Below are 24832 nucleotides of genomic sequence, written 5' to 3'. Positions count from 1 at the left end.
CCCTGGACCATGGTCCTCCACGATTCATGTTCCAGTCAGGCTACCTTGGCACAATCTTGATATAAAGCATGCACCATCTTATTTAGCTAGACTTATCTGAAATATATGTTCTAATACACAAATCATTTTTATTTAACAGCTTGAAATATCACAAAAAGCCTCCATGTCCGTGTTCTGGTCATTTGCATGTAGATCCAACATTATATGAGTCACCGGTTGCTGCCAAACAATAAGTCCAGTCATGGCAGAAACTTCTGCTGCCCCAGTGAGAATTCATGACCGCCAAGCTCCAGATCCACGTGAAGTACAGGAACATTCTGGCACAGGTATGGATACAGCCAGCAGAGGAAACGTAGGACCAATCCCAATATCCACTCCAGTGGCAGCCTATTAATGAACAAACAAATATTGGTTAGGTGCTCAGAGAATAACTTGCACCTAAATATTAGTAAGACAAAGGAGATGCTGTTGGACTTCCGGAGGAAGAGAGGGGAACCAGCCCCAATGTATATCTAGGGGGGGTGCTGTGTGGAGAGAGTCCCCTGCTTTAAATTCCTGGGAGTTTACCTTAGTGAGGACCTCACTTGGAAAATCTTCTACCCTCGGGCAGGAGATATAGAAGTATAATCAGTCATACCAACAGGCTAAAAAATAGCTTCTATCTGTGGGCTGTTAGGCTGTTGAATGGAAAATAACATAGCAAAATTGACTTGCGAGGTGGTGTGTTGTTCGATAAGCACACAGAGTGCAGCAAGATTGTTTGGGGGAGGAGGCTTGTTTAATTTCATTGTACACAGGTTATATAATGACAATAAAGGTATTATTACTCTGGGCACATCATCGCCTTGTCCAAGCTGGGCTCAGAACTTCAGTGGTGTGCAGGTGAGCTTCTCCCAGCCTGGCAGGAAAATTATTGCAGAGCATGGAGGATCAGATTTACTTCTCATTTCACACACACACACCCCAAGTACTTGCACTCATTCCAGGGCTCACCCAGATCTTGGGGTTATTGTACCATAAGTGCCAATAGGCATCCAAAGCCCCAATTCAGTGGGGACCACAGCAGGAGCTGTACCTATCAATCCTTCTCTCAAGACACAGAACCTTCTGAGGCTCATGTAGACAACTGTGCAGCAGGCTACACTTTCCACACTCAAAGAACTGGAGGAGCACCCATCACCCCCTTAGCTTTTCCACAGGGGATCCCTTTCCAGTCTTCCAGTTGTTAGACAGCTGTAATGCATCTTCCAGAATGGGAGCCCACCCCTTCAGGGTTTTGGATGACCCAGGCAGAATTTGGATTTGCTGTTCCAGTAATCCTGAATTTCAGGAGCTTTGACTAGATGATTCCTGGTCTCTTACAACTCTACTATTCTATAATCCATTCATGCATTTTGTGGTTCCAATGCATGATACCCGCTGCTAGGAAAAACAGCAGCTCCTTTGAAGAGCTGAGTATCCAACCTCACAGCCCTCACGTAGTGGTGGAACATCTGGCACTATGTGGGCTTACCATCAATACCAGAAGTTCCTAATGGTCTCCCTGGAGAACGTCCCCAAAAGAAAGTGGTGGTCAATGCTAAAATGGCACTAAAGAGGTCAGGCAAATGGAAATAGCTTAGGATCCCATTCACCACTGAGAGAAGAATGGCAATCCAACCCCTTGAGAGGCTGCAAGGGAAATCTTGAGGAAGGGTTCCCTGAAACCCCAACACAGGGTGTTCAGACTACAGACTGTGGTCCTACCCTACTTTTACAACCAGCTGTCGTTAGAGTTGGAGGGGTGCAAATGCTTACCTGCATGGACCACTGCTCAAGGGCAAGTAGAACCTGGCTTGGTCTTCCGGCATCCAGACTTGTGGCGTAGTTTCACAACAAGGTAAATGATGGAGGTCCCTGTTTGCAATGGCTGAGATGGAGCATACGGAGCCTGCATAGAGAACACCTTCATAAATTGCCTTTAAGCAGGTTGGCAAGCAGTCCTTAGCTGGGAACTTCCTGGCAAAGGAACTGGAGGTAATGGAACGTCACTTCAGAAACAGAGGAAGCTTCCTGCATACAACAGGGGCCCTGAGTGAAAGATGGATTGATGAAGCAGGGGAGCACATTGATGGTGGGGGTTAGAAGAAGAATAAAAAACACCAAACCAAGAGGCATGGTTGCACGTGTTTTCTGTCAGGAAGGGATTACTTTAATTCCATAAAACTCTGGATAATTGTGCTCCCAATATGAAAACGTCTAGCCAGAGGCAGAAGACTTGACAGACTCTGCAGAGGTGGATGCCATATATCTGAGACCCTGAACCAATACAAGGGTGTTACAGTAGTCTACAGACACTGTGCAACAGAAACTGCAAGTTACATGTAACTTCAGTAAGAGTGCCATGGAGTGAGCATAAAAGAACTGTTGCCTTTAGGAATAATAGGAAAGAAATATCTCCAGGCTCCATCACCATGGGTTGTGATCGGAGGGCTGTATGCTGTATGCTTACAGCATTGTCAGATAGAAGAGAGCAGGATTAAAAACTAGTGCTACAAAACACACCATAATACAAAATAAACGAGTCACCCCCCCCAAACAATTTTCCCCCAAAAAATAAATAAATAGCCTAATGCCTTGTCCTGCCTCAGCCGGCACCTAGCAGTTGACTTAGAACTGGTGCAGACCATAGGAATCTGACTGTTTAATTAAAACAAAGCATCGCGAAGGCCAGCGGCGGGTGTTGATGGGATCTGATTTCTGCCCAGTGCTCTGAATGTCAAAGTGAAAAAATTCAATGAAGCGCGGGTAAACGGCGGGAGTAACTATGACTCTCTTGACCCAGCATGACTGGGTCTATGGCTGCACAAAGTTCCTGTCGGGCAGGGACTATCGCAACTCCATACGGATGCGCATTAATGCGCTTCTGACCAGGTCCCGCTTGGCTAGGGGACGGAGAGCTGACCGGCTATGTCGTGGCGGGTGCCAGGCGCCCGAAACTCTGAACCACGTCCTCCAGGTCTGCTACAGGTCTCATGCGGCTAGGGTCCGCCGGCATGATGCTGTAGTGAAATATATCGCTAAAGGACTTCGGAGGCAGGGGTATCACGTGGATTTAGAGCCTCACTTTCGAACATCAGAAGGTTTGAGGAAACCCGACATAGTAGCGAGTATTGGACGAACCGCATTGATAGTCGATGCCCAGGTGTTGGGCGAGCAGGCGGACCTGCGGAGGGCCCATGCCCAAAAAGTCCAGTATTACGCGGGGAACACCAGTCTCCTGGAGTTGGTAAAAGAGCGCTACCAAGTGGAAGACCTGAGCACCACATCTGCAATGCTCTCCTGCAGGGGTGTGTGGAGTGACCGCTCGGCAGAGGACCTGCTAGCCCTTGGTATTGTCCGGAAACAAGATCTTAGGGTCCTCTCGTCTCGGGTGTTGATTGGTGGCCTGTATGCGCACACGGTCTTTAACAGGACTACGGCTACCCTCGGTACTGGTTTTTGAGCACCCAGGAAATTGCCCAGGCCGGCACGGGTCTGCTAGAAAAGAAAATCCGTACTTCTGCGGTTAAACAGAAGCAATGTCTGAGGGGCGTGGAGCCCAGATGATGATTAAAAAAAATTAAAAAAAAATTTAAAAATGGCAGCTGCTGATCTGTGATGTTCTACTGATCGATCTTTGGTGGTCTTTTCCACGTGCCTATCCCTACCTCCTCGTGGTGAGAGTCAGGCAACGTCTTTAGGCGGCTAACAGGGAAGGCTTATCTGAACCTCTGGGTCCGTGCCAGAGAGGGTCAGTTTACCCTCACCCAGATCCCTAGAGGATATGAATCATTGCAATGCAAAGAGAGGTGGCGGGTCATCGGACCGTACCACCCGGGTGAGGAGCAGCTCCCGTGCTGCTTGGCCTGGTGTAGTTCCTGCGATGGAACAACCAGTTTTCGTATGTGAACACTCAGATTGCGAGAGAGCCTTTAACACCAAGAGTGGACGTGGTGTCCATCACCGACGAGCCCACCCAGACTGGTATGATGCACAACAAAACACGCATCAGGTGAAAAGGAGATGGACCCCCGAGGAAACAGCACTGCTGGCTAAAGAGGAGGCGCAACTCCTAACCTTGGGGACACGCCATATGAACCTAGGCCTGATGGAGAAATTTCCAGAGAGAACAGCTGAGGCAATAAAAGCCCATAGGCGCCAGCAGGCCTACCAGGAATTGGTTGCAACGTATATCCAGGAACAGCTAGAGGTGGTAGACGGACCAGCCCCTCAACCTGTGGTGGAAGCTTCGAATACCCAGTGGCGTGACAGGCTGATACAACACCTGCAGCAGCTCCCCAGAATGCCAACCACCTCGGAACACCTCGTGCGATTGGAAAGGCTGAGTCCCACCATCGGGTCGAGGATGCTCACCGACGTGTATGAAGAGCTGTCCCTGGTTGTGTGGGGCACGCAAGGTATGCAACCCTGGAGGGCGCAGAGAGGGGAACGAAGTAGCCAAGAACAACAGACATCCAATAGGCGGAAGAGGCGAGAGCAATATGCCAAATTCCAACATCTATGGCATAAGAGTCCCACTAAATGTATTAAGTGGGCTCTTGATAAGAACAGGGACATGCCAATAGAAAATGACGCGAGCCTCTTTCCGTATGGGGAAAAGCTAATGACCAGGGCTCCGGACTGCTCACCTGGCCCTGGCCCCAGGAGAGATGTTATAACATCCTTATGGGAACCCATGAAGGCTGCTGAGATTAAGAGAGCCATATCATCCGTCTCAACGGCACCAGGACCTGACGGAATGACTGTGGAACAGGTGAAGAAGCTGCCTCTAGGTGCGCTGGAGCGGCTCTTCAACCTAATAATGGTATGTGGGAAATGCCCCCAGTCGTTGCTGGGGGCTCGAACAACACTGATTCCCAAAAAAGATCATGCCCAAGATCCGGGGGACTTCCGCCCTATAACTGTGTCCCCAGTATTGACCAGAGTCTTCCATAAGGTCCTGGCTGCGTGGTTGACTCGGGAAGTCGACCTAGACCCAAGACAACGGGCCTTCCAGCAGTTCGATGGGTGTTCCTAAAACATCTTCCTCCTGGATATGGTACTCCGGAACCACAAGCAGCGGTCGAAACCGTTGTACTTGACATCCCTGGCGAAAGCGTTCAACTCTGTGGCCCATAATACCATCAAGGAAACCCTTCAGATGATGGGGATCCCCAACCCAAAGACACACTATATAAGTGATGTCTATGACCGGAGTACCACCGTACCTTCGTGCGGTGGTGCGACCTCCCAGGAATTTCACCCCAGGTGTGGGGTGAAGCAGGGTGGCCCCATGTCACCCTGCATATTTAATATGATCATGGACCGTCTCCTTCGGAAGATACCGAAGGAGGTAGGGGCCGACCTGGGAGAAGGCGTGACAGTGAACAGCGTAGCCTTTGCAGACGACCTGGTGTTTGTGGCGTCTACACCAGTAGGGCTACAAACTACCATCGACATAGTGGGTAGACATCTAGCACTATGTGGCCTCACTGTAAACTCTGGGAAGAGCTTGACAGTATCATTGGAAGTCGTCCCCAAGGAGAAGAAAACGGTGGTGAACCTGCGGCAGGTAGTCACCTGTAACAGCAAACCGTTGCAAGCTCTCAAGCGGTCGGACCACTGGCACTACGTGGGCGTGCCCTTCAAGCCAGAAGGACGCATGGCAATTCAGCCTCTGGACCATCTAAAGGAGCTTCTGGACACCATTGGCAAAGCTCCCTTGAAGCCTCAGCAATGGATGTTTGGCTTTCGTGCCATCGCTATACCATCAGCTCTCTATGGGCTCAACCACAGTGGGACTGCTCAACAGAGTGGACCGCTGTGTGAGGACGGCAGTGAGAAAGTGGCTAGGTCTCCCGGATAGTACGCCTGTTGTGTACTTCCACACTAAGGTCAGTGACGGAGGCCTAGGAATTCCGGCGATGCACTGGATGATGCCACGACTTCGTAGGGATCAGCTCCTATGACTGCCACTGGTAAGGATGGAGCAGTCTACATCTGGGACCTTTCTGAGGTGGGAGCTCTCTGTTAGAGGGGCGGCTACTAGAGAAGGGAAATTGCCTGTTTACAGCTCAGGCACAAAAACGCCGATGGGCCAGTCTCCTCTACCAATCAGTGGGTGGTTGTGCATTGAAGGAGTCTGGGAAAACCCGTAGCCAGCACAACTGGGTGCACTAAGTTCCTGTCGGGCAAGGACTATCGTAATTCCATTCAGATGCACATCAATGTGCTTCCGACCAGGTCCCGCTTGGCCAGGGGACAGAGAGCTGACCGGCTAGATCGCGGCGGGTGCCAGATGCCCGAAACTCTGAACCACGTTCTCCAAGTCTGCTACAGGTCTCATACAGCGGCCTGTCTCTCCTGGATCAAGGAATGGTGTACACTACAAAACACAGACCTTCTAGACCTGGAAGGACATTACAACCGTTATGGCTGGCATGCCTGCTTAAGGTTATGATAAAGTTAAGATCCACAAAAAATTAATAATCATATTATAAGGAAACCTTTCTATATGGTTTGGGAAAATACAAAGATTTGCTTGAACCTAAAACTCTGTGGTGGATATCTCCCCTTGAAGCACTAGCAGTGAAGAAGAAAAAATATGGAAGGAAGAGGAATGAAAAGGCTCTGAAGAAATGAGAGAACATCTGTCAGGTTGGTTACAATATCACCAACTTTACGAGGTATTTAAACTAGAGAAATGGTTTTGCGATGGAACCCTCTACATTGGAAAAAGAACTGATCAACTCTAAAGTGAAAATCCTCTCCAATCTGTAATCCTCTAAAATCTGTAATGGTCAAGTGGGCTCAAGATTTTGGCTATAGTATCCCAATGAATGCCTGGGAAAATCTATGAAGTTCACCGCATGCTACACCTTGAAAGAAAATTTTATGTAGATGCAATTCTGCTGGTACGTAACACCCCTAAAATTATTCAAAATGTATAAGAACATTTCAAGTAAATGCTGGAGATGTGGGGAAGCGGAAGGCTCAATGTTACATATGTGGTGGACCTGTAAGAAAATAAAGGAATTTTGCAATGTAATTTATAATGAGCTCAAAAGAATTATGATGGCATTCTTCATTTTAAAAAATGGAGGCTTTCCTCCTGGGGATATTAGGCCCAGACATACCTGTGGACGAACAGGTGGACCTGCAGAGGGCTCATGCTCAGAAAGTCCACTACTACGCCGGCAACACTAGTCTCCTGGAGTTGGTTAAAGAGCGCTACCAAGTGATAAAAAAGAGAGGAGGCTTCACACTCCCTGATCTAGAGTTAAGTCATGCAGCTGCAGCACTACTGTGGATGAAAGACTGGATAACATTAAGGGATTTTGATGTATTAGATTTGGAGGGATATGATAATCGGTATGGGTGGCATGCCTATTTATTATATGAGAAGGTAAAGGTCCACAGGGGCTTCCTGAATCATTTAATAAGGAAATAATTATATAAGATCTGGTCAAAATATAAAGGAATACTAGAACCCAAGAACCCCCTGTGGACCTCACCTACAGAAGCACAGGCAGTTAAGAAAAAGAATATGGAAGGGGAATGGGCCACATACCGATTATTATTAGAAGGACAACAGGATGGACCTATACTGAAAAAATATGAAGAAATTAAAGGGCATTTGACAAACTGGCTGCAATATTTTCAAATACATCAAAGATTAACCATTGATAAAAAAGTAGGGCTTGCAAAAGAAACATCAGAATTTGAAAAAGAATTGATACAAAGTAAAGGAAAATATATCTCACGGGTATACGACCTCCTATTGGAATGGGAGGTAAAGGAAGAACAAGTGAAAGCCAAAATGGTGAGATGGACACAAGAGTTGGGTTATAATATTTATGGAACAATGGGAAAAATTACGGTGGGAAGACATAAAATTCATGGCCTGCTACAGTCTCATGAAAAACAAAATTAAGATGAGGTATAGATGGCATCAAACTCCAGAAAAACTTGCTAAAATGTATAAGAACAGATCACCTTTATGTTGGAGGTGTAATAAAGAAATTGGGTCTTATTTGCATATGTGGTGGAAAGGTACAGATATTTATGTTTTTTTGGAATAATATATATGAAGAAATTTAAGAATTATTTAAATTAACATTAAATTAACATTCAAAAAGGGGCCAGAAATATTTTTATTAAGCATTTTGCCAAAAGAAATAGGGAAATAAAAAAAGAACATTGTTCATGTACGGAATAATGATGGTCAGAATTTTAGTAGCAAGAAATTGGAAAGACACAATAATACCCAACACGGAAGACTGGCAAATCCTAATGGTAGAATAGCTGCAGGTAGCGAAAGCAACAGGAAGAGTAAGAGGCCAACCAAAACAAAAAGTCTATAAGGATTGTGGAATCTTTAAAGAATATTAAGAAAACTATGGAATAAAAGGAAACATCTTGGCTGAATTAGACTGATCCCTGCATTGTATAAATCTAAGTTCATAGGGAGGTAAAAAGAAATTATATAAGAAATATGTAACTGTGCGGTATAAAGTAATGGATAGATAAAGTACAGTGAGATTAACTGGAAGCCAGCTTTCAATTTCTTCTCTGTAACTTTTATAATTGTGTTCAGTATCAGGAGTATATAAGTTGATAATAATATTAATCTTCTTGTATCTTATAATGTGTAGTTTGATTTTTCTGTTATTTGTTTGTTTGTTTGTGTTTGTTTACTTGTATGTACATCTGTTTTTTCATAAAGGTATTTATTTAAAATTAATAAAGATATATTTAAAATAAAAAATAAGTGTGCTACTAAGTGGAAGACCTGAGAACCACATCTGCAACACTCTCCTGCAGAGGGGTGTGGAGTGATCGCTTGGCAGAGGACCTGTTAGCCTGGGGTATTGCCTGGAAGCAAGACCTTAAGGTTCTCTCATCATGAGTGGTGATTGGAGGCATTTATGCTCATTCCATCTTTAACAAAACAGCCGCCTCCCTCGGTGCTGGGATGTGAGCGCCCAGAAAATTCCCCAGGTATAGCATGGGACTGCTAGAAAATAATCCATACCTCTGTGGATAAAGAGATGCAACGTCTGAGGGGCGTGGTGCCCCGATGATGACAAAAAAGAGCCAAATTCCTCATCTAGTGACACGCATGAATGGATGAACGAGATTCCCACTGTCCCCACCTATCTAGTGAAACCACAGTCAAGGGAATGGGCTTGGCGGAATCAGCAGGGAAAGACATGAGGTGTGGACTAAGTGGGAGGCCCGCCTGTTTTTCACTTACCCAGTGAGGGGGGGTGCTGCCTAGTGGCCCACTTTTGGTAAACTTCGAGGGGAAGCACAGCCAGAAGGAAACCGGGCACTCCCCTCTTGGTATTATAAATACTTGTTGCACATAGTCAGTGAGCAGGTGGGCTTCGACAGCGATCCATTTCCCGGTCAGCAAGGGGTCTGGGGTGCCCTCTCTGTAGACAATTTGCAAACCCTTGGAATTATAACTAAAATGGGTATCAAGGTCATATCACCCCTAGTTGTGATTGGAGGCATTTAATCTTTGACGCCTCCCTTTCTATGGAGCCGCAGGTTTCAGCTACAAGGCAGCCAAGTAGGGCCATGTTGCCCCACCCACCCGCCTGCCCGCCCGCCCGCGCAGCCGGGAGCCCGGCCAATGGACGCAGCACTTGATGGGCACGACCAGAGCCGTAGCTAGGTAATCTTGCGCCCCTGGCAGAACCGTCCAGATTGCGCCCCCTAGCCATGGATAAGTTGGCTCTTCTTTCCGCCTCTCGCGAGGAGGACTAGGTCCCTAGGCTACCAGGTGGTGGAGAGCCGCACACACAGTGGCGGAGGAAGTGGGGTGCGGTGGGGTTTTCCCGTCCTGGGTGTCATAGGGGTGTCATGGGGGTGACATCGCTAGCTGCGGGCGGTGCCCGCCCTCCTCTCCCCGCGCACGGCTAGCCCTGCCCCCGCACAGCCCCGCCCCCGCGTGCACAGCAAGTGCACCTAGCTCCCCCTCTGCGCACACATCCCCTCGCCGCCACCTTTGCCCTGGACCGAACCGTTCGCCCTCCTCCTAAAGCGGGAGGCGGACCTCTTTCTACTTCGGGAGGAACAATCTGCACATGCCCAGAGGCACTCTGATAATTGTGATTTCAAAAATTATATCTTTGCACTCTGGGGCTCCCGCATAGGGCTGTGGGAGAGGCTGTTGCCCCAGCTGCAAGCGGGGCGCGGGTAGTATTATAGGCTACCCTTCCGTATCCTTCCAGAAGGGTCTGAAGCGTGCTTGGAAGGCGCTCGGGTGCTGCCCCGCCTCCCCTGCCGACGCCCTTTCCCCGGCTCCGGTAGCTCCACCCCGAGAGGACACCCACCTTCCTTCCTTCCTTCCCTCCCTCCCGCTCTCTCACGCGCGCCCTCCTGCCCATTCATTCATTCGCCGGCTACGCAAACAGCAAGAAGAGGCGCCCGCCGCGCGCGCAAGTTCTCCCGCTCGAGGGCGCACGGAGCAGATTTTGCGGGGGGCCTCGCCTGCGCCCCTGGCGGGGGGCCTTCCTCTCCACCCTCTACCTATGGCCCTGGCACGACCCAGGCACCCCAAGCCGGGCCCCCCTCAAAAACAAGGCCAGCACCCAACATGCTACACCCCCTGGGTGTGTGCTTTCTTACGTTCAGATCTCTGACCCCCTGCTGCTTTTGGTGGGATGGGCGAGAGAAGAGAGAAATTAGACATTGAGGACTCAAACAAGACAGATGTAAATAACCCTGTGCTGTGGCAAAGGAAGTGAAACAATTCCTTATATTCCTGGGAAAGGACTTGCAGGATGTAACAACTTTTAAAGACTTTAACACACCACACACACACACACACACACACACACACACACACACACACACACACACAAACCCTTTAAAAATAATTACTATTTTCCCAGTCACAAGTTAGGCAAAAGGCAGCCAGGTATTTTAAAGCGATCGTTCCAAGCCCACAAAACCTTTGTAACCAGTCTGCCACCAGACAAACGTGTATACACCCACAACTGGGAGAAGACACACAATCATGACATCATACACACGTGCGCACACCAGGCAAGAGTTAAAACAGGAACGCGAGGAGGAGAGTAAGCGTTTTCCCTGCCCAATGCAGCTCCCCGTCAAGCACTGTCCTATCAGGCTACATTGGGATTGCAATTGCAGGACACTTTCTACTTGGCAAGAAACATTTCTTCACCTTACATGGAACCTAAGATGACTACAAATGTATTATTTCCTGAAATGAGTAACGAAACAAAATTGAAAGGAACCTCGTTGAAGGAAACTTACTTGGGAGTAAATTTACCCATCAAAACTCAAAGGATTTCATAACTCAAAGAGGGGTGGCAAAAAGGGTCAAAGAGGCTTTTAAAATGCTATGTTAAAAGGAAACCTGAGAGTCTTGGCCTGGGCATAGCCAAGAAGGGGAGGCAGGGGGGCAGCTGCCCCCTCCCACATCAAGTAAAACAATAATAATACTTAACTGACCAATCAGGTTGTTCTGCCTCCCCCAAGACCTGGCTACGCCCATGGGTCTTCACTGATCTTAGGAAATGCAGCCCTTTAACAATCCTTTAACCAAATAAATCCTACCTCAGATAGCCTCTGCACATGGAAGCTCTACTGTTGACAAGCAATTTACTTTTACTGGAAGGGGCACTAATTTTCCCTTTGGTCATACAGTCATACAACGTCTTAGTAATAATAGATCATTTGAGGTATCAAGATGTTACCTTTAAAGCCAAAATTAAACTCAGGGAAACTTCAAACTCCAAAACTTATGGCAAAAGTTTTTCTTAACATTTCTAAACCTTAAGAGTGCAAATCCTGAGTTAACCGAAGCCTCTGAAAACTCCTCCTCCTATTAACAAGCACAGTGTCAAATAATATATACTGCCTATTTTTATGCCATTTAATAACAAATGTGTTGAGCTTTGTGTGTGTGCGTGCAAATGTGTGTGGAGTGTGCGTGTACCAAACTAAGAGAGAGCTCTCTGGGTTTAGTCAGTCAACCAGCTGCAAATCCACTTTATCCAGCCCTCATTTGTATTTATAGCCCACCTCTTGTCCTAGGAGCTAAAGGTGGTGTAAGGTGAAATAAAAGCTGGGTCGTTTTTTTAACTACAGAAACAATCCTGAACCTGATTTTTAAATCCTTTCTCTTTTCCTTCCTCCAAAAGGGGTGCTGTCACAATTAGCATTTGGTGCAGACAGGGGCAAAATGTGAAACTCCCAGAAGTTCCAACTCCAACCCCCCCCCCAGCACCTGTCCTGGATCTGGCTGCTCTTGGCAGAACTTGCCCCCTCTTCTCCCTTGTTTCCTGTATGCGACAGTCCCTCCGCACACCTCGCTCCAGCCATTTCTGCCACACCTTCGCCCAGCACGCAGTGCACGCCTCCTTGGTCTTCATCACACTCCTCACAACTGCCTATCCTTAAGTAGGGGAGGCTATTAGCGCAGGTTCCATTCTGAATCAGTTACAGGTGCAGGGATGACGTGCTTTCTACTTCCAGCCCTATCTTGCCTGGCTAGGCACAGCTGCGAGCGTTTCCTCAGACATCCCCCACCTGTGTTTAATTCCCTCCAGGCTGCTGATCAAAGTGCACACAGCTGCTGGCAGGGAAATTAGGCTTTCTTCCATGGGTCAAAGACTCAATTCGGCACCGCCCCCTCCCCGCCCCATGTGAGCTCACAAGCACTCACACACACAAGAAGCTCCACACGTTTGTTCTTAAAGGGCATAAAAATAGGCATATTATTTGAATACAAGGTTGTGTTTATATCTAATATTTCACTGATTCCCAACGTAAGTTACACAACAAAAAATGCAACATAACATATAACTGCAAGGGGGGGAAGGGCGGAAGAAAACTTTTTTACAGTATTAGGAGATGTAATGTATATAAATTTATAACAATTTTTTTAAATTATTTTTTTGCTACAGGTTAGCTGTGATATAAATCAATTACAGTTCTATATTAAAGGCCAAACTCAGGCTCCCTGAGAACCGGGCAGTGCAGAGGGAAATAAAAATACAAAAGGACAGTGTACATGATGTCCCAGACATGACAACCACACCATAAAGCTTCACGCCAACCAGATATTCCTGTTCACTTCAGGGCACAAGACGTTGGACATAATATTATGTTTGCTGACTGGGAACAGTTGTGGACCACAGGTATGAAATTTACAGCATGTAATGCCCTAAGAGAGAATATTATGAAAATGATATACAGGTGGTACATGACCCCAGTCAAGCTTGCAAAAATCTATCATTTGCCCGACAATAAATGTTGGAAATGTAAAGAAACTGAAGGTACATGCCCAAGGATTAAGGCTTTCTGGGAAATGATATATAATGAATTGAAAAAGGTATTTAAGTATACCTTCTTGAAGAAACCAGAGGCCTTTCTCCTGGGCATAGTCGGCCAATTGGTGCCAAAGAAGGATAGAACTTTTTTTATGCATGCTACAACAGCTGCAAGAATTCTCATTGCAAAGTATTGGAAGACACAAGATCTACCCACTTTGGAAGAATGGCAGATGAAGGTGATAGACTATATGGAATTGGCAGAAATGACTAGCAGAATCCGGGACCAGGAAGAAGATTGGAAGAAATTTAAAGATTACTTACAGAAATATTGTAAAATTAATGAATGATAGAATGATGTTGGATAGAAATTAAGTGGTTTCTAGCTGTAATGCTTTAAGAGAATATGAAAAAAAGGTCTATAAATGGGTAAAAGCTTAATGGTAAGGATTTGCTGAACTAATAAATTTAAGTGGAATACAAAAAGGGAGGTATGAGGAGGTCCGGGGAAATAAGATTAAGGAAAATAAGAAACGGAAAATTAATGTGTTTTTAACTGTTTTATTTTGCATTTTTCTTTTTATTTTTCCATTTTTTATTGCAATGTGTTAAAAAATCTTAATAGATATCTTATAAAAACCCCCCGAAAGCTCACTGGGTGTTTAGCAGGCTATTAATTAACTCAATAACTCAAAGTAATTTGGACAGATTTGTAAAAATCTGAAAAGTAATAAAAATATATTTAAAAATAACAACAACAACAACAACAACAACAACAACAACAACAACAACAATAATAATAATAATAATAATAATAATAAAGATATTCCTGTTCACTTCAGGAACTAAGGCGCTTAAATTATCATTAACCGTTCCTCATTGCTCCACCACCAGGACCTGGGGTCTAAGCCCATGTCTTCTCTGTCTTGGGGGGGAAGGGGCGACTCCTGGGCAAAAAGCTCCCCCCACTCCTCATCCAGCCGGTCCCGGACATGGACTTCCCAGCCTCCTGCTTGCTGCTGCCTCCTTGTGCTGATCCATGGCAGGTGCTCTGTTTAGGGACTTACCAAAGGAATCCTGCAAAGGGAGATATTACTGGAGCCTGACATGCTTGTATGTTTGGTGGCATTTTATGCATTGTGACTTGCTATCATTTTTATTGATTATAGCTTAGTAATTCTTTACTGTAATTGTTAAGTGTAAACTGTTCGATTATTATGCGCATATATTTAATTTTACTATTCTTTTTTTTAAAAAAATAATTTTTTATTGATTTTCAACCAGAATACATTTATGTACATTTGTTATACAAATAGATCTCATATAAAACCTTTAGCTCTGCTGAGCTTCAGACTTCCTTCCCCCCTTCGATAAGTATCTTATAATTTCATTACATCTCGTATTTTATTCGTTTATCTAATTAACCATATGCTCTTGAAGTTAATCAAACCCTGCCAGGGTCTTTAAAGATTTACTATTATCTCTTATATACACCAAATATTTACTCCAATTTTCAGAAAACTTCTGGTCTTCCTGATCTCGTATTCTCCCTGATAATCTAGCCGGTTCCGCATCATTTATCCATTTAACCTGCCAGTCCATTTAACCTACATTTGTCTTCCAATTCTGGGCCAACATAATCCTTGCTTCCGTCATGGCATACAAAAATAAATTCTTATCCTTCTTTTTAACCTCCTTTCCCACTAATCCCAAAAGAATCTGGTTGAGCCGTTTTTGAGCCAGCGACGGGAAAGTGGATTATAAAGACGGAAGGTGGATCTATAAAGTACGATAGTAAGACTACTACCCCCTTCTTTGCTATATTCAGGAGGAGATTGTGCTATGTGATATAAGGGATTGTAATCAAAGAAAATCATAGTGTTTGGAGCGCTTGGGAAATTTTTTTGGAGGCTTTGGGGCGATTTTGAGGAGCGTGGCGAGTGGACTCTTTGACTCTGTCGGAGCCCCTTCACCTCCTCCTTCCTCTTGGTGGTGGAGAGAAGAAGAAAACAGCGATATACTCTCCCCAATTACAGACTTCTATAGGACTGATTTGGAGTGAAAATAAGAGAGAAGGAAAGTAAGAAAGAAGACAGAATATAAGCCCCTTTCTGGTCAAAGTGCTGGGGGCTGTGTTTCACCTCTTCTCCTTGCGATTACAAGGTGCAGTTTGCAGGCTGCCTTATGGCAGCGCTTAGGGGGACTCTTTAAGGGCTGTGGCGAGTGGACTCTGTGACTCCTTCCTATTTAATTCCCCCCCTTCACCTTGCGAGTGTTTTGAAGTCCTGCTCGAAGGGATACTGCCGGTCTGATGCGCCCCTTTATTCACCGGAGTTGGTGGTGGGCGCATGTATCCCCCCCCCCATTCCAGGATCCCATCTCTTCCCACTTTCAGAGGAGCCATCAGAAATAAATACCTTCCTTATTAGAAGCCAAGGGCTCCCTGGGGCCCCATAATGTTCTCAGCAGATTTTGTTCGTCGCTGGCTTTTAGTTTTAAAAAAAGATTTTTACTAATAATCTTACTGCTTTATTCTTTTTACAAACAGCTTTGAGGTTTTCTACAATCAGCCGGGGTATACACGTAATTGAATAAATAAAATTAACAAATCTCCAGAGTGGCGTCTCCTTTCATTTATGGAATGGAAATTTACTCTGCACGTGCTCAGGGACACTTTCATCATGGTGCTGGGAGGGATGCTCTGCAGAGTGGAGCCAATTCCTGGGGCCGGTAAAATATTTGCGCCCCCCAGTAAAATATTTGAGGGGGCCGCCCGTCAAAAAAGGTTGCTGGTCATTCATTGCTGTTCAAATGGTGTGCGCGCGCCATGTCTTGTGATCGATCATGCGGGGCGGGACTTACCTGTCCCCATGAGTAGCCAAGGGAGGACAGAGGGCAGTTGCCCCCCTAAATCAAGAAAATTAAAAAATGCTTAACTAACTGACCAGCTGATTCCGTCCGTCCCCCCAACATCAATCCTGGCTACGCCCATGCCTGCCCCCCCCCCGGCACCCTGGAAGGAGGCTGCTGGCACCACAGGAGCTCCTCTCCCTTCCTCTGTGCTCCAGGGGGAGAAGAGGCACACTCACGTGGCCATTGCTCTCGCTGCTGTGTCCACTGAGACAGGCGGTCACTCGCTTGGAGAGGGAGGGGTTCTGTGCTGTTGGAGGAGGACTTGGAGCAAACTCCGCCCCCCCCCGAGGTTGGGAAATGAGTGGTTGTGTGTCTGCGAGAGAGTGCGGGCTCATGGTCCATGACTGACAAGGAAGGAAGAGGCTCAGCGAGAGAGCAGAGCTACTTGGCTGGGGAGCAGCGGATGGGGAGCCGCGGGGCTTTCTGAGCCAGCAGCCGAGGATGCCTCTCCGTGGAGGAAGGATGCTCTGGGGCTGTGCAGGGATGCTCCTCTGCCTGGCCGGGTTGCTTCTGCCTCGGAGCGCCGCCCTGCCTGGAGCAGAGCAGGCGCTACATGAACACCTTGTCCAACACCATCCAGAACTTGGCACAGCTGCGGGGCTTGGAGAACTTCACAGAAATGTGGGTGTCGCCCGGGGGCGGCTTTCTGTGGGTAGGTATGATGGGAACGAGATGGATGGGGCTCTGCAACTCCTGCCTAACTCCTCCATGGGTTCCTGGTAGAAGAGCGCAGCGGAAGTTGGGGTTCCTTTGCCTCCAGAGAATTTGGACCTCTGACTGACACATTTCTTGCAAAGCAAGCTGGGGAAAAACATCTCTAGGATCACAGGGAGCCGGAAGAGGTTTAAGGAATCTTCCTAAAAGTGAGAGAATGCAAATCTAGCATCTAAGGGGGGTCTTCTATTTTAAAAAACAGAGATGTACACACACGCCCTAAATAAACGTCTATATAATAGGGTTGTGGGCAAGTGTATGCACATATCTTGACCCAGTGCATGCTCTTACAGCACAAAGATGAGTTTGAATAAGCCTCTACCGGATGATGACCCACCCCCATGTGAAATCTTTAAGGGGTGGAGAACCCAGAACCAGAAGCCAGAAGCAAGGCTGGGGCTTCCAGCTCTACCTCGAGGACAGACCAGTTCCCGGCCATCCTGCCTGCCCGCCTGCTCACCGCAAGTCTGGGGCTTTATGCTCCACCTCGGAGGAGAAACGGCTTCCCGGTCTACCCTCCTCGGGGCCGGGAATCACCGGTCCACAAGGCGGGGGGGAGGCCTGGAGCCGCTGCCCGGTCTACTCGCCGGCGGAGGGGGGGGAGGCTGTCTTGCCAGTCTACCTGCAGGAAAGCGCAGCTCTGCCGGGCTACCTGGCGTACTGCGTGGAACCTCTTCCCGGTCTACTCGGTTCCAGGCCCGGTGGGCTCCTCGCGTCCACGCACACCACGGCCGGCCTGCCGCATGTCCAGCGCTCCTAAACAAAGGAACAGGCTCCTTCCAGGTCTACCTGGAAGGCAGGCAGGGGACGGCCACCATGCCTGCCTGCCTGCCTGCCTGCCTGCCTGCCTGCCTGCCTGCCTGCCTGCCTGCCTGCCTGCCTGCTTGCCTGCCTGCCTGCCTTCCTGCCTGCCTGCCTGCCGCCTGACCAGCGCTCCTAAACAAAGGAACAGGCTCTTGCCCGGTCTACCTGGAAGGCAGGGAGCGGACGGACACCCTGCCTGCCGCCTACCTGCCTGCCTGCCTGCCTGCCTGCCTGCCTGCCTGCCTGCCTGCCTGCCGCCTGACCAGCGGTCCTAAACAAAGGAACATGCTCTTGCCCGGTCTACCTGGAAGGCAGGGAGCGGACGGACACCCTGCCTGCCTACTGCCTGCCTGCCTGCCTGCCTGCCTGCCTGCCTGCCTGCCTGCCTGCCTGCTTGCCTGCCTGCCTGCCTGCCTGCCTGCCTGCCTGCCTGCCTGCTTGCCTGCCTGCCTGCCTGCCTGCCTGCCGCCTGACCAGCGCTCCTAAACAAAGGAACAGGCTCTTGCCCGGTCTACCTGGAAGGCAGGCAGCGGACGGCGACCCTACCTGCCTTTTCGCAAGAAGGTCTGGTGCTTCCAAGTCTCCCTTGGAGGACAAACGGTTTCCCGGTCTACCATCCTTCGGCCCGCGAGGCGATGGTACTTGGACCCGCGAGGCGACGGTCTACCCGCCAGAGCGGCAGTCGGCGTTGCCTGCTCTCCCGGCCCTCTGCTCCTCTCCTGTCTACCTGCTGGGAAGGCTGGGACTCGCCGGTCTTCGTTAGAGATCGCGGTGATTCCCGGTCCCCCCAGAGGAAAGCGCGGCTCTGCCGGGCTACCTGGCGCACGGCGTGGAACCTCTTCCCGGTCTACTCGGTTGCAGGCCTGGTGGGCTCCTCGCGTCCACGCACACCACGGCCGGCCTGCCGCATGTCCAGCGCTCCTAAACAAAGGAACAGGCTCCTTCCCGGTCTACCTGGAAGGCAGGAAGCGGACGGCCACCCTGCATGCCTGCCTGCCTGCCTGCCTGCGAGCCTGCAAGCCGCAGGGTCTGGGGCTTCCCGGTCCACCTAGTTGGAGACACGTCTTCCCGGTCAACCCGCCTTGGGGTCGGGAGGCGCCGGTCCACTAGCCGGAGTCTGGCACCGCTGCCCGGTCTACTTGCCGGCGGAGGGGGGAGGCTGTCTTGCCGGTCTACCTGCAAGAAAGCGCGGATCTGCCGAACTAGTGGCTTAAGGCGCGGAACCGCTGGCCGGTCTACTGGGCACCGGACCTCTGGAAGCACGGTCTGCCCGCCGGAGGGGATGGCGGCGTTGCCCGGTTTCCGGAAATCGTCTCCACTCCGGCCTACCGGCCCGGAAAGCTTGGTCTTGCCGGTGTTCCTCAGTGATCCGGGATTCTCCCGGTCTACCGACAGGAAAGAGCAGCTCTGCCGGGCTACCTGGCGTTCGGCGTGGAACCGTTGGCCGGTCTACTCCAGGCCCGGTGGGCTCCTCGCGTCCACGCACACCACGTCCTGCCTGCCTCCCTGCCGCTGGCCAGCGCTCCTAAACAAAGGAACAGGCTCTTCCCGGTGTACCTGGAAGGCAGGGAGCGGAAGGACACCCTGCCTGCTTGCCTGCCTGCCTGCTTGCCGCAGGGTCTGGGGCTTCCCGGTCCACCTCGGAGGGAAAACGGCTTCACGGTCTACCCTCCTCGGGGAAGGGAGGCGCTGGTCCACTAGGCGGGCGGCTGGAGCTGCTTCCCTCTCTACTCGCCGGAGGAGGGGGGGAGGCTGTCTTGCCAGTCTACCTCCAGGAAAGCGCGCCTCTGCCGGACTACCTGGCGTACTGCGTGGAACAGCGGGCCGGTCTACTGGGCACCGGACCTCGGAAAGCACGGTCTACCCGGCGGAGGGGCTGCGGTGTTGCCCGGTCCACCGGCCCTCGGCTCCCCTCCGGTCTACCGGCCGGGAAGGCTGGGGCTTGCCGGTCTTCCTCAGATGGTGGGGCTTCCCGGTCTACCCAACGGAAAGCGCGGCTCTGCCGGACTACCTGGGGAATGGCGTGGAACCCCTGGCCAGTCTACTCGGTTCCAGGCCCGTTGGGCTCCTCGCGTCCACGCACACCACGGCCTGCCTGCCTGCCTGCCGCCTTCCTGGCGCTCCTAAACAAAGGAACAGGCTCCTGCCCGGTCTACCTGGAAGGCAGGCCGCGGACGGCGACCCTGGTGCTTCCAAGTCTCCCTTTGAGGACAAACGGTTTCCCGGTCTACCATCCTTGGGCCCGCGAGGCGCCGGTCCACTCGTTGTGTGCCTGGAGCCGCTGTACGACGGGTTTACTCGCTGGGGGGGAGGCTTGGTCTTGCCGGTCTTCCTCAGAGATCGTGGGGCTTCCCGGTCTACCCGCCGGGAAGCGCGGCTCTGCCGGACTACCTGTGGGACGGAGTGGAACCGCTAGCCGGTCTGCTGGGCGCCGGACCTCGGAGAGCCCGGTCTACCCGCCTGAGGGCTGGCGGCGTTGCCCGGTCTCCCTGCCCTCGGCTCCCCTCCGGTCCACCCGGCTGGGGGGGCTTGCCGGTCTACTAGAGGGGGCGGGAGGCTTCCCGGTCTACCGGCTCGCGCCCCCGTTGGCGCCTCCAGGTCTACCCAGTCGTTGGACCTCGACGACATCGTCAAGGGTGGGGTTCGTGGCTACAGCTGCCGTAGAAGTCGGTGACTTTTTAGACCGCCGCTTAGCGGCAGAGCAGCAGGCAGGTGATGGATGGGACAGGTGAGGGCATGCGTGCGTGCGTCCGTCCTTGCAGGGACGGCAAGGGAGGAAAGTCTTGGCGTGCGTGCGTTCCTTTGCGGGAGGACTCGTTTGCGGGGGAGGGAGACAGAAGGGCACAAAATTTCTCTGTCACTCTAGCATACACTCAAACACAGCCTGTCCTTGTGTGCGGGGGAGACAGACAGGGACAGAGAGATGGACACAAAATATCCCTCCAACGCGCACACACGCACACCCAAGAAACCATTCCCGCCCCCCCCCATGTGCTGGCGTGTGGGGGAGACAGACCCAAAATAGATCACGGAGAGAGAGAAAGAGTGGGAGGCGGGCAGGCAGGCACACACACACGCATCTCCCTTTTCGCCCGCCCGGCCTAACGATCATGACAACAAGGAGGGATACGACGAGGACGACAAGAAGAAGAAGAAGAAGAAGAAGAAGAAGAAGAAGAAGAAGAAGAAGAAGAAGAAGAAGAAGAAGAAGAAGAAGAAGAAGAAGAAGAAGGCTGCCCTGCCCTTACCATGCTGGCCACACGAGGGCGCTCCTAAAGCAAGGAACCGGCGCCTACCCGGTCTACCTGGGAGAAGGCAAGCAAGGAATGGTCGCCCTGCCCTGCGGCGGCCACACGGGGGCGCTTCTAAAGAGAGGGAGAGGGTGCCTAGCCGGCCTACCGGGGGGGGAGGGGTGCCTAGCCGGCCTACCGGGGGGGGGGGAGTTGGCAGGCATGCAGGGCACAGCCCTCCTGCCTGCCTTGCATCCTGCCTGCCTGCTCCCCAGCGCTTCTGAACGAAGGGCCAGGTTCTTACCCGGTCTACCTGGGTGGGAGGCAGGCAGGCAGGCAAGCAAGCAAGGGACGCCCACCCTGCCTGCCTGCCTGCCTGCCTGCCTGCCTGCCTGCCTGCCTGCCTGCCTGCCTGCCTGCCTGCCAGGCAGGGAGGGGACGGCCACGGCGACGGAGGCAGGGCGGGCGGGACACGAAAGAACGGCGGCCGCACGCCAACGGGAGAGGCGACGCGGAGCCGGCCCTCTCGAACAAACGTACGCCCGACCGAACCAATGGCCCGCCCGCCAGACAGCCGACCGACCGACCCAATCAGCCGGCCCCCCCCCCCCGATCGCTTCGCTGCCGCCGGGGAGAACGAGGCCCGAGGAGGAGGAGGGGAGGACGTCCCAGCTACCTCGCGGCGCGGACGGACGGCACGGGAGCGCCCGGCAGGAGAGCCGGCCCGCGGGGGCAGCCCTGTGTCTCCACAGACAGCCGCGCGGGCACGGAACCCTGACCGGCCGCCGCCCCGGCCGCCGCCGCCGTTCACCCCTCGCCGGCCGCCTCCAGGACGCACAAGCACTCACACACACACACACAAGAAGCTCCACACGTTTGTTCTTAAAGGGCATAAAAATAGGCATATTATTTGAGTACAAGGTTGTGTTTATAGCTAATATTTCACTGATTCCCAACGTAAGTTACACAACAAAAAATGCAACATAACATATAACTGCAGGGGGGGACTTTTTTTACAGTATTAGGAGATGTAATGTATATCAATTTATAACATTATTATTATTTTGCTGCAGGTTAGCTGTGAGATAAATCAATTACAGTTATATATTAAAGGCCAAAGTCAGGCTCCCTGAGAACCGGGCAGTGCAGAGGGAAATAAAAATACAAAAGGACAGTATACATGATGTCCCAGACATGACAACCACACCATAAAGCTTCGCGCCAACCAGATATTCCTGTTCACTTCAGGCACTAAGGCGCTTAAATTATCATTAACCGTTCCCCATTGCTCCACCACCAGGACCTGGGGTCTGAGTCCATGTCTTCTCTGTCTTGGGGGGGGGGGGAGAAGGGGCGACTCCTGGGCAAAAAGCTCCCCCCACTCCTCATCCAGCCGGTCCCGGACATGGACTTCCCAGCCTCCTGCTTGCTGCTGCCTCCTTGTGCTGATCCATGACAGGTGCTCTGTTTAGGGACTTACCAAAGGAATCCTGCAAAGGGAGATATTACTGGAGCCTGACATGCTTGTATGTTTGGTGGCATTTTATGCATTGTGACTTGCTATCCTTTTTATTGATTATAGCTTAGTAATTCTTTACTGTAATTGTTAAGTGTAAACTGTTCGATTATTATGTGCATATATTTAATTTTACTATTCTTTAGACTTCCTTCCCCCCCTTCGATAAGTATCTTATAATTTCATTACATCTCGTATTTTATTCGTTTATCTAATTAACCATATGCTGTTGAAGTTAATCAAACCCTGCCAGAGTCTTTAAAGATTTACAATTATCTCTTATATACACCAAATATTTACTCCAATTTTCAGAAAACTTCTGGTCTTCCTGATCTCGTATTCTCCCTGATAATCTAGCCGGTTCCGCATCATTTATCAGTTTAACCTGCCAGTCCGAAATAGTTGGTAATACATTTGTCTTCCAATTCTGGGCCAACATAATCCTTGCTTCCGTCATGGCATACAAAAACAAACTCTTATCCTTCTTTTTAACCTCCTTTCCCACTAATCTCAAAAGAATCTGGTTGAGCCGTTTTTGAGCCAGCGACGGGAAAGTGGATTATAAAGACGGAAAGTGGATCTATAAAGTACGATAGTAAGACTACTACCCCCTTCTTTGCTATATTCAGGAGGAGATTGTGCTATGTGATATAAGGGATTGTAATCAAAGAAAATCATAGTGTTTGGAGCGCTTGGGAAATTTTTTTGGAGGCTTTGGGGCGATTTTGAGGAGCGTGGCGAGTGGACTCTTTGACTCTGTCGGAGCCCCTTCACCTCCTCCTTCCTCTTGGTGGTGGAGAGAAGAAGAAAACAGCGATATACTCTCCCCAATTACAGACTTCTATAGGACTGATTTGGAGTGAAAATAAGAGAGAAGGAAAGTAAGAAAGAAGACAGAATATAAGCCCCTTTCTGGTCAAAGTGCTGGGGGCTGTGTTTCACCTCTTCTCCTTGCGATTACAACGTGCAGTTTGCAGGCTGCCTTATGGCAGCGCTTAGGGGGACTCTTTAAGGGCTGTGGCGAGTGGACTCTGTGACTCCTTCCTATTTAATTCCCTCCTTCACCTCCTCCTTCCTATTTAATTTTACTATTCTAATGGATTATTGAATACCTATTCAGTATTATTGAATATTGCTTTACTTGGTTTATTTTAAAGTTATGTTTTTATTCTGACTTTTTTTGGTATTGGATCACATTGTTATTAGGGGTGTGATATTTGTCAGAGAAGGGCCCATACTTAGCATGCAGAAGGTCCCAGGTTGTGTCTGGCAGCATCTCCAGGTAGAGCTGGGAACATGCCTGGTCTGGAATCCCGGGGGGTTGCTGCCAGCCAGTGTAGACAATACAGCTTCCTAGGCAACTTCAGAGACATCACCTTGCCAACAAAGGTCCGTATAGTTCAAGCTATGGTTTTCCCAGTAGTGATGTATGGAATTGAGAGCTGGACCATAAAGAAGGCTGATCGCTGAAGAATGGATGCTTTTGAATTCTGGTGCTGGAGGAGAGTCTTGAGAGTCCCATGGACTGCAAGAAGATCGAACTTCTCCATTCTGAAGGAAATCAGCCCTGAGTGCTCACTGGAAGGACAGATCCTGAAGCTGAGGCTCCGTCAAAATTAAGATATTGGGGGGGGGGAGGCACAAAAATTCAGCTTTCCAAAGATATTAAAGGAGCCCAAACACGTTTTTCATTCATGCAATAAGTGTTTCCCGCACGATCCAGAGACTCGAAGAATTGCTTTAGTTTCATGCTGCATTTGTTGTTTCTCAGCGTTCAAGCAGAGGTCTCTGTTGCTGCTGGGGAAAGGCAGTTCCCCAATCTTCTCTCCACCCCCAGCTAATGTGCCTGTTGCTATGTACGGAGTGGTACGTGGGGAAGGCTGTGAGAATGTTATCAGACTCTACTGAATAGGCCTCGTTGCAGTCGGTGACGAGCAACGCGCAATGGCCCCAGTGATCCGACTGACTGGTGCGATCCTGATGCTCTAACCTCGAAGGCTGATGGTGATGTTAAGGCTGGAAGGAAAAGGTTAAAACTGGGCACACACCTACTGAACCACCTTATAGCCCGCCCGCCCTCCCGCCCTCCCTCCCACCCTGCCTGCCTTCTGTGTATTTACTGGAAGGATGCGCCCCTTTATTCACCGGAGTTGGTGGTGGGCGCATGTATCCCCCCCATTCCAGGATCCCATCTCTTCCCACTTTCAGAGGAGCCATCAGAAATAAATACCTTCCTTATTAGAAGCCAAGGGCTCCCTGGGGCCCCATAATGTTCTCAGCAGATTTTGTTCGTCGCTGGCTTTTAGTTTTTAAAAAATGAT

General features: G+C 50.0%; 1 long non-coding RNA gene across 2 annotated transcripts; it reads right to left on the bottom strand.

Moving 5' to 3' along the window:
• Positions 1-108: 108 nt before the first annotated feature.
• Positions 109-22178, bottom strand: LOC308574464. 2 transcript variants are annotated; one of them, XR_014002508.1, is made up of 4 exons: positions 22004-22178; positions 12371-12895; positions 1798-1930; positions 109-387 (listed from the first exon to the last, which is right to left on the bottom strand). It is a non-coding gene; the product is annotated as an uncharacterized lncRNA (long non-coding RNA). The 2 variants fall into 2 exon arrangements; XR_014002509.1 differs by lacking the exons at positions 12371-12895; positions 22004-22178 and having other exon boundaries at positions 1798-2495.
• Between the last annotated feature and the right edge of the window lie 2654 nt (positions 22179-24832).

Source organism: Podarcis bocagei (assembly GCF_964188305.1).
Source record: "Podarcis bocagei genome assembly, chromosome: 15".
NCBI classification, from domain to species: Eukaryota; Metazoa; Chordata; class Lepidosauria; order Squamata; family Lacertidae; genus Podarcis; species Podarcis bocagei.
This window is presented reverse-complemented; position numbering and strand designations above follow the sequence as displayed.